This window comes from Ambystoma mexicanum, chromosome 4p (genome assembly GCF_040938575.1).
Source record: "Ambystoma mexicanum isolate Mex_15411 chromosome 4p, UKY_AmexF1_1, whole genome shotgun sequence".
Lineage (NCBI taxonomy): Eukaryota > Metazoa > Chordata > Amphibia > Caudata > Ambystomatidae > Ambystoma > Ambystoma mexicanum.
The window spans coordinates 590,873,255-590,880,702 of record NC_090927.1 but is presented as its reverse complement, the minus strand read 5'-3'; positions in this window follow the sequence as shown (position 1 = coordinate 590,880,702).

Genomic DNA, 7,448 nt, shown 5'->3' with positions numbered 1-7,448 from the left:
AATGTGGTCAGGATAGTGATGCCACTGTTTTGCAGTTCATCCAAAAATATGTCACTTGTGAAATCCCTTCACAAACGAGACATAGTGATCTTCATGCACAAATTGTACAATTTCAAAGACACAAATGTGGCAAATATTGTCGTCGCAAATACAAAAACAAAGGGAAATACTACACCAAATGCTGCTTTGGTTTCCCTAGCCCAGTTACAGAAACAGGTGAAGTGAACAAATTCATGTCTTTAGTTAGACATAGGGCCTCATTACACGGATGGCGGAGGACCAAGGTGCAATTAGCACCTTGGTCCATGCCGGTAAAATACTGGCGCCGCCTTGGTGGAAAGGGGAATTACCGCCCTATTCCAAGGTTGGCGGGACGGTAATTCACCTTTCCCCATTGCCCTTCCCCATTCCCATTTTTGCCCCGTAGGGCTCTATGGGAATGGGGAAGGCGCTAATTACAGCAGGCGTTAAATTCACCAACCCGCAAAGGGACCTCGTAGTAAGGCGGTAAGGGTTTACCGGTACCGGTAAAATACCGTAGTGGGCCCATAGTGTTAAAGGCCCATAGTGTTAAAGGTAAATCACCTAAGAACACGTATTACATAAAAAGAACAGAAGAATCAAAATATATCAATGATTACAATGCAATCACTGCCCTCTAATGGAATGCAAACATAGATGTGCAGTACATTGCAGACAATTCCACTGCAGTTGCACGATATGTTACAGCCTACTTAACAAAAGCAGAAAAAACAGAGCTTCAAGACCTCTGGAATGACCTATCATCAGACAAAACACTATCTCAGAAATTTTACAGTTTAGGCATAAAAATGCTCTCTCATAGCGAATGCCGCATCTACCAAGCTGCAGATCGTTTAACTGGTACTGATTTGTATGGAAAATCTGAAAATATAGTATGGCTAAATCTTTGTCCAGCTAAATCTAGAAAAAGAGTTCTCAAATCAATGACGACATAGAAACAATAGCCAAAAATGATCCCAACAGCCAAGACATTTTGAAAAACTATTTACTACACACATACTACCCGAACAGGAGTACCACTTTGGAAAACATGTGTCTATACCACATAGCCCAAAACTTTGCATACAAAAATAATATAAAACCCGATGAAAACAAAGGTAGATATATAGTGACAGATTGTGAAGGCAGCTTAGTGAAACTTACCAAACGAAGCTTAATTAATCATATCAAATTGTCATTAAAAACTCCTCAACAGAAAGAACTATATTACATGTCCCTGCTACAACTTTTTAAACCATGGAAAAAAGAAGAAGAGATACTAGATAACTATGACTGCTATGAAGACGCTTTCAAAGCAAATGAAAGCACTATCACCGATGTGAACTTTATGCAGTACAAAACAATGTTGCAAAATGAACAGCAACATGAAGAATAACTCCAGGCCCAACTAGATAAGGACACTTCTGACCGTAGTCAACATTGGAAGCCAAGAACCAATGGGACAGCCACTAATAGCAATTGAGGCAGAATTAGCTATGACAGAAGTAGTAAACACCATGTGTCACTATGAAGAAGATACAGAAGACTTTACTGTACTGCAATCAAAACTTAACAATGACCAGTGCACCATTTTTGAAGAAGTAACAAAAGGAATTGCACATGGTGTACAACACGAAAATAAAGAATGTACCTGCCAAAATTACAAACCTATACTGCTATACGTCAGTGGTGAAGCTGGTTCAGGCAAAACATACTTAATCAAAATCTTCAGCACGTTCCTTAAAAACTGACAAACAACAAACTGTCAGCTGTTGTAACTGCCCCCACAGGTTTAGCTGCCTACAACATAGGCAGTGTCACTGTACACAGATTACTACTCCTGCCAGTAGAACACCAAAACAAATTAGACTATTACAAACTTTCTACAGAAGCTGCAATGGAACTACGCAGAGTATTAAACCAAATGAAAATGCTACTAATAGATGAAGTGAGCATGGTCTCCAACCTAATATTGGCTTTGATTCACCCCAGATTGCAAGAAGTACTTAAAACAAACTACGAAGAACTCTTTGGAAGAAAACACATTATTGTTTTCAATTGACACCATTGAAAGGTGAACCTATTGTTAAATCCTTAGGAAAGAAACTCTGCCATAAAACTGTTGGCAGCATAGGAAATGTCAACCTTTGGCAACATTTCCAATACAAAGAATTAACAGAAAACATGTGCCAATCTGCAGACCTCACCTACGCCAACATTTTAAAAAGTATTAGAGTTGGTGTACTATCTCAAGAAGCACAAACAATATTAAAAACCTGGCACATCCATGCACTTTATGACGATAACTCATGTGCTACTTATGTTATGGAGCAATTAGCGCACAAAAATGTCAATTGTATGGCCTTAATGCCAACTCTTGCAAGCTCTTCCAAATTCAATGAAACAATGTTAAAAAAATGCAACCAATAATTGAAATTTGCTCCACAGACAAACTGGACGTCCATGGTATGACACTACTAATGTGTCAACAAGCCACAACAAGACTAAATACCTTAGAAAATTCTATCTCCAACACAGCTGGGTTGGAGAAAATATTAAAATTATCCTTAAACTGTAGAGTAATGCTTAAACGTAATCCTGAAGTGGAGCAAGGACCAGTTAATGGAGCACTGGGTACAGTTGTTGGCTTTCAAACATACCCACGTGACAACAACATTCAGTTTGTCAATATTCTCTTCGACAAACTTTCAGAAGTAAAAAGGACAGGGCCCTCAACAGCTCGATTCCTTCTCTTATATGCAGAGAACAATTTTCTTGAACTCTTGCATATACAGTCACCATTCATAAATCCCAAGGTTTTACTCTAGACAAAGCATTGATAGATATTGGTAACACAGTCTTTAAAGAAGGCATGACCGACATAGCACTATCACGCTTACGTACACTTGACGGTCTATTTCTAATCAACTTTGATGCAAGTAAAGTCAACGCTGATATTTCTTGCATTCTAGAATACAATAGACTATGTTCACTATACACCTCCCACCTAAAAGCATATCCTGTTCCACAAAAAGGAAAACGTTGTAAAAGAAAACTAATTCAAACTGAAATGCAACAGAATCTGACTCCAAATCCTCCAAAAAGAGTAAAAGAAGCTAATGCTTCATCAATTACCATAACCAAAGAATAACCTATTAGTCAAAGTAACTCAGGTACTTCTTCAAAGAAGCAACACACACTCCAAAAAAATGACTTGGACACAGAACTATCTGGTCCATTCAAATTTTCAAATGTAACTGGTGTAAGTTGTTACACAAATGTATCAATGAATATTCTATTTCAATTGCCACCAATTGTTGACAACATTTACTTACACAGTACAGACCAATTGTGTTTGCAAATGTTAGTCCTTCATAGAAATGCAACAAATAATCCTGACAACACGTATAGTGTTCACGGAATAAGACAAGAATTGGACTGCTCTACTGGAATGGTGAAATTCACTATAAACTCACAAGAAGATCCATAAGAATTTCTAATGTTCTTACTACAAGTACTGGAAAACAAAAACATACCTATAAATGAAATCTTCCAGATTTCATACATGTGGAAACATACATGCACTCTATGCAACAATGTGACACAAGAACAAATCCCTAATGAGCGCTGTGTGTATGTATCCATACCTTATTGTGAATCCATTCCATTTCAGCAACTTGTACAAAATGCAAACCATGGCAGATTATGTACTTCCTGCAATTCAGATAATCACTCCACCTTACTAATACAAACACATAGTAACTACGTGATACTAATGCTTCTACGTTACAATGCAGATGGTACCAAAAACAACTGCAAGCTGACTGGATTCATACACGTTCAAGTATCACTTGGTAAGAAAACCTTCACAACAATAGGTATAATCTACCATGCAGGAGCCACAACCAATGCAGGTCACTACACTGCATATATTAAAAATAAATGTGGATGGTTCGAATGTAATGATAGTACCATTACTCTAAAGCAGAGATTAGCAGCAAATCTTACAAATGCTTATTTAATCTTCTTAAAACCAAAATTTAATAACTAATCTGTACTTCAACATTAACAAAAATTCAAATAAAAACCTATAAACAGTTATAATACGCCAACAGGTATCTAACTGGCCCAAGATTCTATAACAACCAAACAGACAAATGAATATGACTAAATTGTAACACAAAATAGACAGTTAGAATATGCCAACAGGTATCTACTGCTTCAGAAATCTGCAACAAAAATGTGGATGGTTCGAATGTAATGATGGTACCATTACTCTAAAGCAGAGATTAGCTGCACATCTTACAAACACTTATTTAATCTTCTTAAAACAAAAATGTAATAACTGATCTGTAAAATTCTCACTGATAGAGAATTTCGCTAAATTGTAACAAAAAATAGATAGTTAGAATACGCCAAAAGGTATCTAACTGCTTCAGAAATCTGCAACAATCCAACAGATAGAACATTAACCCGAAACAACAAGTGAAGACTGAAAGGAAACAAACAAATAGACTGTAGCATAACAAAAAAAAATGTTTTAATCCGATAAGGATTTTTTTTCCCACAGACCCAAAAACAAACACAGAAACTGAGCAAAATGCACAGTACACTGGTTTGTAAACCAAATATGAGGGTAAAAAAAAGCTGAAATGTCTATTATGCAATGTAATAAGTTTTTATAGAATACATAGAATAACATGCTCTTTTCTTTTATCACAGAAATTGAAAAATAATATTTCCTCCAGGTACCAAACTCATGTAAAAAATATATTGAATCTCAACAAATGCAACAGTAAGTATCATTTCAAACATTTGATAGATATTCAAATCTATAGGTGTGATCTATGGCTGTATATGGTACAGTGGTTGTGGTCAGGGCCTAGAGTCTTGGGTGTATAGCCTACAGCCTACGGCCTGCGGCCATGCACCCAAGACTATAAGCCCTGGCTACAACCACCGCAGCATATCACAACCACAACCACTGCACCATATCACACCCATGCTACCTTATAACTTCAGTACTTATAACTTTGGTCTACTCTACGGGCCTCATTACATGGACGGCGGTAACCATGGCGCTATTAGTGCCATGGTTGCCGCCGGTATTTTACCGAGTCCGCCATGGTGAATGGCGGAATTACCGCCCTATTCCAAGGTGTGTGGGGGCGGTAATTCCCCATTCACCATGGCACTTCCCCATTCCCATGTTTGCCCCCATAGGGCTCAATGGGAATGGGAAGGCGGTAATTACGGTACCGCAAATTGCGGTACCATAATTACCTCCAAGGTCCCTTTGTGGGTCCCTTCCTTAATGGCTGGTAAAACCAGCCGTTAAGGTAGGGTCCCACAAAGGGACCTCGTAGTAAGGCGGTAAGAGTTTACCGGCACTGGTAGCCTTACCGGTACCGGTAAACCCTTACCGCCATCCATGTAATGAGGCCCTACATCCTGCCCACAACCAGCACACTATATGAAACCCATGGTGGCTTATAACTTCAGTGCTTATAACTTTGGTCTTGGGTGCATGGTCTTCGGCCATGCACCCAAGACTCTAGGTCCTGGACACAACCAACGCAGCATATCACACCCATTGTGGATTATAACTTCAGTACTTATAACTTTGGTCTTGGGTGCATGGCCTTTGGCCATGCACCCAAGACTCTAGCCCTGGCCACAACCACCTGATAGATATTCGATTCTATGGGTGTATCTATGGGTGTGATATGCTGCGGTGGTTGTGGCCAGGGCCTAGAGTCTTGGGTATATGGCCTACGGCCTATGGCCTGCAGCCATGCACCCAAGAGTCTAGGCCCTGGCCACAACCACCGCAGCATATCACACACATGGTGGCTTATAACTCATTATCACACCCATAGAATGAAACATTTTAACAGCGGCATATACTCAATTTGCACCCAAGACTCTAGGCCCTGCCCACAACCACCTAATAGATATTCAATTCTATGGGTGTGATCTATAGGTGTAATATGCTGTGGTGGTTGTGGTCAGGGTCTAGAGTCTTGGGTGTATGGCATACAGCCTACGGCCTGCGGCCATGCACCCAAGACTCTACGCCCTGGCCACAATCACCACAGCATATCACAAACATGGTGACTTATAACTCAGTATGACACCCATAGATTGAAAAACTTTAACTGCGGTATATAGTCAATTTTAAAGTCCGCTGACACCACGCGTGTCCTTAGAACAGTTTCAGCATGCCTGCGCACAGCACGGACGGGAATTATATCCTTAGAACACCCCTCATTTTCAGTAATTACGAACATCCCGAACAGCGCAGGCATGGTTAATACATCAGTACACCTGCCACCTAACCAAATACAGTATTTCACCCATCTCTTCCTCCCTAAACCTCCCCAAGCACTCTTGCACACTAAAACACTCCCCAAAACTGCATTTCGCCTCTGTTCGCCGCCACGCTGTCAGCGAATCTAAGATGGTGGGCGCATCGGAATAATCTGACACACATCACGCCTCACTCCAGCCAATCGATGGACACGTCGCGTGTCCGCGGACATGACGCAATCTCATTAGCCAATCAGTGTCCTGCCCGTGGAGCGAACAAGGAAGTGTCTCCGCGGAGCGGACATAGATATCACTCATTTTTGTAGACCTAGTTTTTGATCATTTTGAAGAAAACTACTGGACAGAGTTTCACCAAATGTACAAAAGCACGCTTTCAGGACCAAATCGCTGCTCCTGCCGCAAATTTGGTGAAAATCCATCCAGCGGTTTCTTCTGTAGCCGTGTGCAAAGTTTTTCCCCCATTCAGTCTATGGGGAAAAAAGAAGTTTTGGGACCCCCCCCCTATAACTTTGCCCCAAAAAAGACAAAACCCCTACAGTGTTTGGCCTGGCATCTTTTAAAACATTAGTTCAGTACTGTGAGTTGCGGTCTGTGCATCAATCTCTGCATCCATTGGGATTGAACCTCAGTCAGGTGTTGTTGAAAAAAACATGTTTTAGGACATTTTCAAAACTGGTCAATAGTAGGGACATTCCAAGCATTGAGTTCCAGGGGGATACCTTTGTTAAAACACATCAGTTCTTACATAAGTGATAGATAATTACAAGAAGGTCCTCAATTCAAATACAAACAAATGCAATATTTTGTTCCACTGTTTCTACCCATTACATGAAAGACATAATTATCTGGTAAAGAGTTTTTGGCTAGCAGGGAAACACGGTTGGCACTTATCCTCTAAAAAACAACTGTTTCAGCAGTTTTCAGGAGTTCCTAAAATTTCACCAGAGGCTACATCACACTGACCCTCAATTAAGCAAAGCCTGGAGGGCACTGCTGACTCACAAGCCTTTTACCTGCCTGTGTAAGAAAGGGAAGCATATTTATTAAGTAGGAGAAGACTGTCATTTTGGTCTTTGGGCCTATAAATGGCACTTAGC